The following is a 12304-nucleotide window of genomic DNA, read 5'->3' as shown; positions in this document are numbered from 1 at the left end:
CATGACAAGAAGAACCTTTTATCTCCCGTGGGGTGATGGGGGGGGGGCTTGCTGAGGAGATTGTCCTCAATAGCTGGGCTGTAAAAGATTTTTAGTGTTGCTGGGAGTCCCACCGAGAGTCCCCTCCACCCCACCCCCATCCCCCCAGGAGCACAGAGACTTGTGAAAAGTAACGCACAACTGGCCACCAGAATAATTCATTCGCTCTACCTTCCCTACCGCACCTCCCACTCCTCCTTTTTGTGGCAGTCCTTTCTCTCCGAAAATCTCAGGTTACTTGACTGGGGAGTTCTCAGACCTCCCGTCCCTGCCCAGCCCTCAGCCTCCAATCCGTAAGAGACGCTCAGCCCCAGCAATTGGATTGGGCAGCCTGTCTTGACACAGCTCTCTGCTGAGGGCTTGAGGACGTGTTTCAACAGATGGTTGGGGTTAGTGTGTGTCATCACATTCGAGTGGGGATTAAGAGAAGGAAGGCTGCCCTGCTGGAGCTGTGTGGTCTTCTCCAAGTGAGAGTTGCAGGCACATTCAAGGACTTGACTTTGGGGAAGAAGAGGAGAAATTCATTTGCAGCGGGCACAAGAAAAGCGGTATTTCCAGGTAAAGTAAAAGACACTAAAACAAAACAAATCTCTCTCTCTCTCTCTCTCTCTCTCTCTCTCTCTCTCTCTCTCTCCCTCCCTCCCTCCCTCCCTCCCTCTTTCTCTCTCCCTCTCTCCTTTCTCCTCTCCCCTCTCCCTCTTTCCTTCTCTCTCGCCGCCGTGGTTTGGAATGTAATGCTAGCCCAGCACACTTGTCAAAGCCGGTGCTCGCCGGTCCATCAATGCTGCTATTGTACGGCTGACAGATAACAGTGCACATAGCTTGGCTGTCTTTGTAGCGCTAACGCTTCTCGAGCGTGGCTTTTGAAGGTGTAGCGGAGAAACTGTCTTTGGGAGCCCCGGTACCCATGAGATCCCCGGTACAGGCGCGGAACAGTAGGTGCAAATTGCTCGCCAAGGATGGAAGCGATAGCTTTAGCTCTCACCGTTAAGAGTTCACTTTGAAGCTGTTGCGTTCTCCTACTCAGTACGTAAAGATTCTTTTAAAGGCTCTATGACTGGCTTGCTGGCAGAGTCAGAAACGCTTTGTTAAGGATTTGTGCAAGGTAGATTGGGTCGATTTGTGATGGAGCAAGGGGGATTTTTAATCATTTTTGGAGGCTGACTAAAGTCTGGGAACTCCTTGAGGGGGAAAAAAAAGAGCTGGCTACCCTCGGCGCAGCGTTCAGGTCGGCTCTGAAACAAAAAATGCTTAGAGCTGGAAGAAAAGCCTAAAAGGGGAGGTAAAAGGAAATCGCTCTTTAACATAGCCCCGTTGCAGCTGCAGCGAGAGCAGATGGAGGTAATTCACTTGCAGATCTGTGTGTGAGTTTTACAAGTCAGGGGACACTCGAGTAGCTAGTCTGGGATGGATCATTAAAGCCACTGCATTTATAGGCTTTAAACGGTGTTAATTAAATGTAAATAGATGTTCAGCCTGGGTTATAAACAAATAAACAAGAAGGTTTTAATTACAAATTAGTCATTGGAAATTAATGGTCATCCGGGTGCCGAGCAACAGTAAGTGAGCTGTCATCTGATGTGTGGCTAACTGCTCTGCCAAAATCACCCACCAGGATTTAATTGAATGGAATATATAACAAGGGACATTAGACTCTGCGTCTTCTGGCATTTAAGAAGGGCCTTTCAAATTGTGGCCTTATTTTTCGAGGGATGAAAATGATATTTTTATTTTTCAAGTACTTGAGCAAGATGGGTGAGTCTGGGTTACTTTTACTGACTTCTTTCTGAGGAACTGTGTACCAGAGCTCTGGGGGAACCTGCTCCTACAGGGAGCTCCTTACCCTCTGCAGGTGAGAGGCTTTTGTACACAGCACTGCGTCTGTAGGAGTAGGAGCTGTGTAGTAGGCAGCATCATAGGTTGAATGCCTGAGACTCTGCTTTGATTGCTCAATGGCATCAAGTCTAGAACATTCTGCTTTAAGTTGCCTTCTTATAACCATAGAGCAGACTTCTGAAAAAATGTATTTTTTTTTATAAAAAGTTAAGACTAAAACAATATACCAGTATGGTGTTGTGATGTTGTTCAGAATGTCCTGTGGTCAAGGTTTGAACACCGTCAGTGAAAAAAACCATTCTTCCATCAGGGCATTATCTGAGTCCCGATATTACATAACCAACGTGAAATAGGACTTAGTTCATAAGCTGAAGTTGCTTGAAATTCCATTCATTCCGTGTTGGTTTTGTTGAGGAACCGAGGTTTCAAAAAGTGAAAAGAGAAGGAGAGACTGATCTCTCCCATCAGACAGCACGGAGCAGGTATGAAGCTAAGGGACCAGGCCATCTGGTACCATTGTAGCGTTATTTCAGGACAGCATAAAGTTGTCTTGATGGGCTGAGTATTCTACCAAAGGCACTGACAAGGGTCTGCTCACGAATGGAAGCCCCACAGGAACCTGTGTCCCTTGTGCTGTGCTGGGTAGCCTGGTTAGGGCATAGATAATTCCGGGAGATGCCCATTCTCCCATCCAAAGAAGCATCTGTGCCAACAATACCTTGAGTGTTGGGACATAGTAAATTTGCATCTTGAAGACACAAATTTGTGTTTTTGTCTCCCTAACAAAGCAGTGTAAAATAACCCAGTGAGCTGAAAGCAGTTATTCAGAAGATGGTGCCCACAGGGCAATCCCAGCTTCTTGTCAAAATCTGCATCTACCCCTTCCAGATGGCAAACATGGAGAGACTTATTTGTGGTAACTTCTGCAGACCTCAGTTTGACATTTGGTTTTCTCCTGGCAGCACTGTGCTCCCAACACATGAAGTTCCCGTCAGCGCTCTGACAGCTGTGGAAGTGTTCGAACACACAGGGGTCCTTCTCGGGGAGCTGAGTGGGGTTCTGTGTGCCCTGTGGCTGTGTCCTTCTATCCAGATTTGAATCAAGGTGACGTTTCTGAGAGAGGACTGGAAAACTTGGTTCATGAACGTTACCAAACTATATTTATGGCAGAGGGGATTACTGAGATGCGTTAATCAGGATCTTGACAGGATGCACGGCAGGTTGAATGGGGTCCTTCATCAAGATACTAAAAGGGGTGTCTGTATTCTGTTTCCTTCTGGGGGAACTTGAAGGACCACCAGACAGATTGTTGTAGCCATTTCCATTGTCACGGTGCAGCCAAGTAGCAAGGGCGACACTTTTCCTTCCCTAACTTCCTGTGCAGAGAATAGCGTTTGGGATTTGGAACCTCTCTGCTCTTTCAGTCCACAAAACACTATTTCTAGGACTGAGCTCTGCAGAATATCAGATCTCCCTGACCTCTTTTGCCATGTGAACCAGGCCACCTTATGGGTCCAGTCAGGACATCTGGCCCTTTTTTTCTGCATGCAAAACTGTGCAGAGTGCAGAGGGAATGTAAGGGAATTTCAGTTTTATAAGCTGCTCTAAATATTCATATTTTTATCATTATTGGCATTGGGACAAAGAGGCTTATGTGTAAAATTAAGTATGAGTCCATATGATGAACACACCTTTATGTTAGCTCCATGGGAAGAAAAAAGTGAAAGAAGGTATTTTTGCAGAAAAAAAAAATCCCTGGAAATATGTTTCCTGTTTAAAAATATTTTCACAATGCTGGGGAGGAAGGGGGAAAGCTGGCGAACTCCCCCTCAGCCTCTTCCCTCCACCCCAATATTTTCCTCTCCCCTACAGTCAATCTGTCATCAAATCCTATGAGTCCTTCCTTTAAAATATCTTTCACATCTGGCCAGCAGCTACTGCCCCAGTGCAACGGTTCCCTTCCACATGGGCTGTGGCAACCGCCTCCCAACTGGTCCCCTTTGTCTCCACTTGCCTCTGTTTGTGACTGGAGACTGAAGCCAAGGCCTCATGCACATACAGCCACATAGATGCTCTTCCACTGACCCACACCTGCCCATGCTGACCCATGCGTGTTTAGCCTCGGTTTCCCAGCCATATTCCCATTCTATCCAGCAAAGTGGCCAGGTTAGCGTCCCTATCTTCTAGGTCCATTTGTCCTCGTGACTCATATTCTAGCTTGTGGAGTGGGAAGTGAGCTCATAGCATGCTGTTTGTTTGGGGACCTAGGACTAGAACTCGCAACCTCAGCACGCTAAGGAAGTGTTTTCTACCGATTCTCCCTTTATAAGCCTGTATTGAAAAAGGATCATTTCGCTCATCCTCACCTATTTACTCATTAGATAGAGATTTAGCTTGATCTCTACAACCTCCCAAAGGCCCCCTTCCTCTCACACTGATGGTGCCCTTCTCTGGATGCTGGTCCTCAGCTAGCAAGTATGGATTGTGCCTAACGTAATTGTTTATTTCATATCCTTCTTTGTGGTTTGCTTATTTTACCTGCTGACTGCAGGTAAGATGACAGAGATTAGCCTGTTTTACGTTCATCTCCACAGAGGCCATGAATAAATGTGTGTTCACTAACTCACAGAGATACTCAAACACTGAAGTCACTTTCTAGTAATCCCCTTCAGAGTCATTAATCAGCTCTTTTTTTTCTTTGTTTTGTTTTGCAAGATAGGGTCTCTCTGTGTAGCCCCAGCTGTCTTGGAACTCACTATGTAGACCAGGCTAGCCTCGAACTCAGATCAGATGGCTTGCCTCTGCCTCCCAAGTGCTGGGATTAAAGGCATGTGCCACCCGGCTATTAAATCAACTATTTAATAGCTATTACCCTGCTAATAGATCAACTTTTTGTGCTTCCTTCCCATCCATCCATAACCAAAGAGGAACAATGATGGAATTCAATTGGTTTTATTTTCCAAACCCTTAGGGGAAGCACCGCTCTTAGTTAAAACATGAGAGATTATTGTTCCAAATCAAGACTGAATGGTTTATGAAATTCCCATCTATTCAACATTCCACAATGACTCTCATAGGAGTGACGCCTATGATCTGCCCCTTTACCAGTTAAAATGTCAGTGATGGCCATAGATCTGGGTAGCTCAAGACTGTATTCTAATCCAGAGAAGATTTTACTTTGAACAGAAGATTAAGAAATGGTGACTTGAGTATCTGTAAGATGGATATAGGGGTACTTACCTTTTAGTGTTGTGAATAAAATATCCCATGTGTATGTATGTATATATATATATATATCACTGATCACTGCATGTCTAATATTAAATAAATCAGTAACCATGGGAAGTGTCAGGTACATTCAGGGATCTAGGTGTACAAGCTCATCTTTGTCATGCCAATCATTCCTGCTATCTAGTCATGTGATCTACTCCATTAGCATTTCCCAAAGCAGAGGAAGATAGACAAGTGCAAGATGGAAGGGAAGTAATTTTGGCAAGGATGGATTTGAAGCAACTGTGTTGATGAACCTATAGGGTCCATACTGAGAGCCATTGCATGTTGTTTACGGAGCAAGGTCCCGAGTTCAGCACTAAGGGAAACAAAGCGCAAGGCTAGTCAAAGTTCTCCAAGATCCTTTCTCTTACTTCTGGCACACAGTCTAGGAAGAAAACAATGGGGCTTAAGAGATGGCTTAGCAGTTAATATCATTGACTGCTATTTCAGACTATCTGGCTTTAATTTCCAGTACCTACATGGTGGCTCCCACTAACTAGAGCTCCATTTTCAGGGAATCCAATGCTCAATTCTGGCTTCCTCAGGCATCAGGCAAGCAAGTGATACACACACAAGCAGACAACACACACACACACACACACACACACACACACACACACCAAACGAGACCAAACAAACAAGCAGTTAAGGTCAGGCCCCCAGAAATAACTGGTTCAGAAAGACAGCATCTAGGCAGCACAAGGGATGGTTACCTGCAAAGCAAATTTAGCAGAAAGCCAAGTGCAATCACCCAGTTCCCAAACTCTGTAACTACCAGGAAACGTGGGCTCTTCCATTGGTACCCTTTCCCGGAAGTGCAACTGACCAAGAAATTCTCTCACATGTGCTTAGTAGCCCATTTAACAAAACGCATGCGTGGGCCCTGGTCGTTTAACTGATTCCCAGGAGCCCGGAAAGGCCAAATGGCTTTCTTTCCACTCTGACCACCTATGCTGCCACTACAGTGGGCCAGGAACCGGGAAGAAACTAGAACCACCACCAGCTCTCCAGCCCCAGGAGGCTGTGTGCCTGTGGACCCCCGTCCCCTGCAGACCTGTCTACAGAGTGTGGAAAAGAACAGCTACTTAATTTCTTGACTCTGGCTTCTGCTGTAGCAGGACAACCTGTTGTTCTACTTCGCCTTAAACTATGTGACTCCTGTATTCCCAGGTAATAATGTACTAACGTTTTACTAGTTTATAAAAGGCAACGCTCTATTTTCAAAGTTAAAACCTTGTCTGCTTTGGCTTGGTCTTGGCAAGATCTTACTGTGTAAGCCAAGGCTGCCCTCAAACTCACAACCTTCCTGCCTCAGCCTTCCAGATTCTGAGATCACACGTTCCTACAGACTTGCCGTGGCACACCTGCCTCAATACCTTTTCTTGTGCTCTGCTTTTTCTTTGTTTGCTTGTTTTTGCGACACAGGTACAAATGTAGGAAGCAATTTATGTTACTAAACTGTGAATCTAAGGGACGAAGAGACACACCTCTGTCAACTGCAGCGGCTGAGGTTGGCTCAGACATTGTGTTTATGGGTGAGATGTCTTCATTGTCAGTCTGGAAACTCATGTTGTACAAACTCCAACACAAGGTGAAGAGTTAGAATCAGGAATAATCCGGGAACTGCCAAGAGCCAAGTGGCTCCGAGTGAAATAAAGAACGCTCCCCTGGGGAAGCTCAGTGGAGAAGGGCATTTGCCACACAAGCCTGGCAACCGAGTTCAACCTGAGTGCGGGTCGTAAGATGGAGACCTAAGCTCATTATTTCGTATAAATCAAGGGCTGTAGAGATGACACAGTGGTTACGAGCCCTTCCTTCTCTTACAGAGAAGACCTGGTTCCAGTTCCCAGCACTCAGATAGCAGTTCACAGCTGTCCACAATTCCAATTCCAAGGGAGTTGATGCCCCCTTCTGGCCTCAATGAGTACTGCATGTATGAACTAACAGACTCCCTTATATACACATAGAGTAAAAATAATATATATCTTCTTACAAGTATATAGTTTGAAGTTTCTGTTGCTAAGATATTGGCTGGAGCTAGGCGTGGTATCTCATCCTGCAATCTAAGCACTCAGGACCATAAATCACAAATAAATACAAGAGAGAAATTAGCCCAGGTATTTTTCTCTACTTATATATGCTTTTGCTTTTGCTTTATTCCTCCTGTTTTAAGATTTATCCTATTTTCAGGTTGCCACAGGGTCAATCTTCACCTGATTTACAAATTGCAATTGCGAGATGCTGGTTCTGTGCTTGCAATTAGCCGATCCAGTGGTGTTTTTATTGCTCTTCCTCCATACAGAGTTTTTACTTCAGAGAGTACGGAATGTTTTAAGAACTTGGGGAAATCCTTAATTTCCTTGGTGAAACAATTCCGGTACCACCCAGTCTATCTGTCTACCCATTTTGGGGGAGCAATAATAGTGGACCCCTCAAAAGCAAAGTGGAGTCCTGATGAGAGCTCACCGGGTCTCGATTCCTGTGGATAGAATGTTCTGGCTCAAGCAGCATAGCTTGCTATGGTTAGTACCATCCTAAGGTACAAGCTACAACAGGATCACACAGGGCAGTGATTCCCAATACAATGGTGATTGTAGGGAGTGTGTACTCACTGATGATACTTTCCAAATGTGAGCCTGTGCATCTTCAAAATTCCTATCACAAATACGGCCCAGCACCCATTCACCTGTCTAGAACCTAACTAGCTCCCTAAATAGACTTTCTGCCCACATAAAGCCTTCTCCTTAGCCTTCACCTGTCAGGAAGCAATCACCAAGCAAGGAGAGAGAACGTCCCGGTGGACAGATGGGCTTGGCAGCACCCAGGGATGTGGGGAAGTTCAGCTTCTAGCTCTCATCTTACAGGAAGCACATCCCAGAAGGCGAGGCCCCCACAAATCCTGTTCCGCACTTCCCTCCTGAGAACTTCATGCTGGTAAAAGCAAAGAAGGTGTTTTGAACACGACAGATAGTAAAATCCTAGGATATGTAATATTTTCTACTTGGCACACCTCAGGCTTCCCATGAAATATCATTTTTTTCCTCTGTATCTCTGTGTTTAATAAAGGGATTTGGGAGTGAGCTCAGCATGGAACAGAGCAGAATCTACTTCCTAGCAGTGGGGTCCATGTTCTAAGAAAGAGTCATAGTGAGCATCCTAACTAAAACCAGAGCCCAAAAGGAATTTGGGTAAGAAAGCAAATTTTGGCAGTGAACCTCTTGTGTGCACGTTTGTGTCTTGTGTGTGGACAAAAGTAACGAATGCCATAGGGCACCCTGTTTGCCCTGAAGGGATATCTAGACTAGCTGTATGGGGAAGCAGACACATACACACACACACACACACACACACACACACACACACACACACTTCATAGTAGGGCACAGAATTTTGGGATAAAGCGTCAGTTAATAGTGCCAATTAAATAAAAGAGATGCCAACAGAGGCTCTGTTGGAGGAGTTAGACCTTGAGCTTGGCTGAATATGGTCCAAGGTCCCTGTGCAGATGGGTCAGTGTATGATTCAACCCCAGAACTTCTGAGCTGCTGTGGGACAATTTTCTTACCTTCCCTTTTGCTCAGTTTCCTTGTCTTTAAAGCGTGAAATGATCATCACGGACGGAGGTGCGCTGCTGGTGCAGGAGGATCTGCAATGCCCCCTCCCTCCCCGCCCTGTGGGAAGAACGGTGTGGCCAACACTTGCCTTTCAGTCCTTGTGCACATTTGCTTGTGTTGGGAGCAAATTTCCTTGTCAAAAAGAAGGGGAAGGAAAGGAATAGGAGCCATAGAGAAAGGAGAAGAGCAAAGTGAAGAGGGGTGTTGTGGCTGGCCCGTGCTGCCACTCTGCGCTCATCTATAGTAAGTGTGTTATGTCCTGTGTAAGCCCAGCCGGAGTCCAGACTGTCTCACACATCAGCTAGAGAGGTTGGTGTGGGAGAGAAAGTGAAGCCTTAAGTAGGAGAGGGTGTCACGTGAGATGACTCAATAGGCAAAGGGATTTGCTACGTGGGCCTGGCAATCTGAGTTCCATCCCTGGATGCCATGAGTTGGAAGGAGAGAGCTACTCAGAACGCTTGTCCCCACCTTCTCTGGAGTGCTGTGCACATGTGTGCACATGTAAACACACACATACTCATAAGGAGGCAGGAGTGGTGGTAGTGGAGGGGAGATAGCCTAACGGTTAGGAGCACTTGCTGCTCTTCCAGGGCCTGGGGTTCAGTCGCCAGCCCTCACATGGTGGTTCATAACTATCTGTAACTCTAGATCTGGCAGAGCTATGCCTCTTCTGTTCTCTGCAGGTACCAGGCACAAACATGGTACACAGACATACATGCAGGTAAAACTCCTATAGCATAAAAAATAATTAAAAATAAAGAAGAAGGGAGAGAGAACAGTTGACAACAATGAAGCTCTCAAAACTAAGTATCGTCTTGAAGAGGTCTATTGTTATCCACAGCAACCATGAGGCAGAATGCGTGAAGGGACATTATTAAAGAAGTCACAATAGAGTCTCGCTTGGTGGCCTGTTCTTATAATCCCTGCACACACAGGAGCCAGACGCAAGAGGATGGCAAGTTCATGATCAGCTGGGGCAGCTCAGCAAAATCCATCTCCAAACAAAATTAAATTAAAAGTAAATAAAATAATAACCACACGGCAAAGATGACACTGAGTTACGGAGGCCAGGCCACAGGGACGGTGACTCCACGTACGGAAGCAGCAGTGCGGGAGTGGAGTGTCATTGTGTAGCCCAGTGATTTCCAGAGGGACAGAGGTCAATATGCAGACGTTTGTTCCATTCCAATCACATTCAGAATAACTTTGTAATGCAATTATGGGTGAAATCCGTGAACATAAGGCTAGAGAGATGACTCAGCAATTGTGCACTGTGCACAAGTGTGCACATGCATACACACACACACACACACACACACACACCCCATACTTGCTTCTCTTGCAAAGGACCCAGATTCACTTCCCAGCACCTACATGACAGCTTACAACTGTCTGCAACTCCAGGATCCAGGGGAATCCAGTGCCCTCATCTGGTGACCATGGGCATTGCAGACAAAATACTCAACCATACAAACTTAAATAAATATTTAAATTATGTGAATGCAAATGCTTAATAATAGAGTTCAAACAGATAAACTTTAATTCTGGTGGCTGATTTACAGGAGATAGCAACACAGCCTGTCTTACAGAACTAAGACATTTTCCTTAGATTAAAAAGAATCTTAGATTAGAAAGAAGAGAGACAAGAAGGAGAAAAGGTACAGGGTGACAGGACGGGGAGAAAGAGGAGAGGGGGATGGGGGTGGGGGTGAAAGGGTGCTTATTGGTTGGCCAGGTAAAATTCTGGTATTCCTAAGTTTGGGGAAATAACGAATTTTCAAATCAGAACACCAAACTTCTTCTGCCCAACACTCCTCATTCTCTTCTTCCAACTAAGATAATGCCGGTGGAAAAGGGTGCAAACTTAAAGAGAGTCCAGAGGCAAAAAGAGATGAAATATTTAAGTCACTTCTGCTCATAAACCTTCAGGTTTCACCGCAGAAGAGCTTGATTGATAGCCTCTCACAGGATGCACAAATGACATGTTTTACAAATGACCGACAGACTCACAGATGCCTTCTCTCCCTACAAAACAAACAATTCTTTCAAACGTGTTAATTGGTGCATGGTACTTGTACAAATCCGCGGAGTCAAGTGTGGCATTTGACACTTGCGTGCAGTGTGCAATAATCAAATCAAGATAATTAGCATACCACCCAGTTCTAACGTTAAAGATTTGGGAAGAGCTTCCAGGTTGGACTAGAAGCTGCTGTGTAGTTAAGACAGGCCCTTGAATTCCTTACTCTCCTGGCTCTGCTTCCTCAGAGCTCTTGTTTCCTCTGCTTATTCCTTTTGTTTCAACGCCATAATTGCCTCTTAAAAACAGAAGAAGCATTCCTTAGTCAGGAGCCAAGCTAGTGCAGCCGAGGGACTCCAGGCCTAGCCACTGTTTTCTTTAACGAGAACAATTGTGTTAGTCATTTCATACTCTTGCACTGTATCTTGGGCACTGTGACCCTAGGAGCATAGAGCTTGAACCAACATGATCTGCAATTGAAATAGATTTTTTTAAAAATTACTTTATTTTTTTAATTATGTGTATATGTATATGTGTGTATGCTCCTAGAAGCAAACACGTGTTTGCAGGTGTTCGTGGAGGCCAGAGGAGGGCACCAGAGTCCCTGGAGGAAGAGTTATGGGTGACTGTGAGCCCTTTGCAGGTGGTTATGAGCCATATGCCATGCTATGAATTGAATTCAGGTCCTCTGCAAGAGCAGTAATGTGTTCTTAACTGCTGAACCATCTCTTCAGCCCCCAAAATGCATTTTCCTGTTTGGGCAAATGTGTGGAAATAACAACGACCATGAAGACCTGACAGCATTTTGATTTCTCAGAAGGGACTTGGGTTCCAGTCAAGTTTTTAATGAAGCCTTTGGCCTGGGTTATATTACTCTATTGAGTGCTCTGAACCCAATACTTCGCTCCCCTTGGGAGAAACGCCAGCCAGAGTCTCAGCGCCTAGCCTCTATTTCTCACTCAGCTGCTGGGCATGAGGGCATAATCGACATAAGCCAGTTTATATTTGAAAGCCATTAATGGCTGGCAACCAAACTGATGAGACATCCAGCACGAGGGTGGAAGACCTGAAACATAAGTGCCGAAGTCGGTTCGATAACTATCACATGCAGCAGGCGCACAGGACTGGGCTGCACACCCTCATGCTTCCTCCAGCACCCACTTAGCTCAATGGGGAGAGCTCCTTGAAGGAAGGCTGTGATGAGGTTATGAACAGGATCTACCTATCTGGGAACTTGTATGGAAACAGGTTCTTCCATAACTCAGGATGACCTCAACTTCACTGTAGCGCCAAGGATGATCTTGAACTTTAGACCCCCTTGCCTCCATCCCAGAAGTGCTGGGGTTATAGGTGTGCACAGCCCCACCCAATTCTCTGAATGGTTTAATTTCAAACTGCAATTCTGAATTGTAATCCTGCAGAACTGAGCATCTGTCTATTAGGGTTACAAAGGCTTCTTGAATTGGAGAAGAGTTCTTAATAAAAGAAAAATAGCTAACAAAGAAGGGGAAAAATAATACCTATG

At 45.4% G+C, this 12304-nt stretch overlaps 1 protein-coding gene across 1 annotated transcript in view; it reads left to right on the top strand.

The window, feature by feature from the left end:
* The first annotated feature begins 212 nt into the window (after positions 1-212).
* Positions 213-12304, top strand: part of Sulf1 (sulfatase 1) — a 165718-nt gene continuing 153626 nt past the window's right edge. Inside the window, exon 1 of the mRNA XM_026786697.1 lies at positions 213-597. The gene's annotated coding sequence lies outside the window, so the exon portion shown is untranslated. The remainder of the gene's footprint in view (positions 598-12304) is intronic.

This window comes from Microtus ochrogaster, linkage group LG5 (genome assembly GCF_000317375.1).
Source record: "Microtus ochrogaster isolate Prairie Vole_2 linkage group LG5, MicOch1.0, whole genome shotgun sequence".
Lineage (NCBI taxonomy): Eukaryota > Metazoa > Chordata > Mammalia > Rodentia > Cricetidae > Microtus > Microtus ochrogaster.
This window is presented reverse-complemented; position numbering and strand designations above follow the sequence as displayed.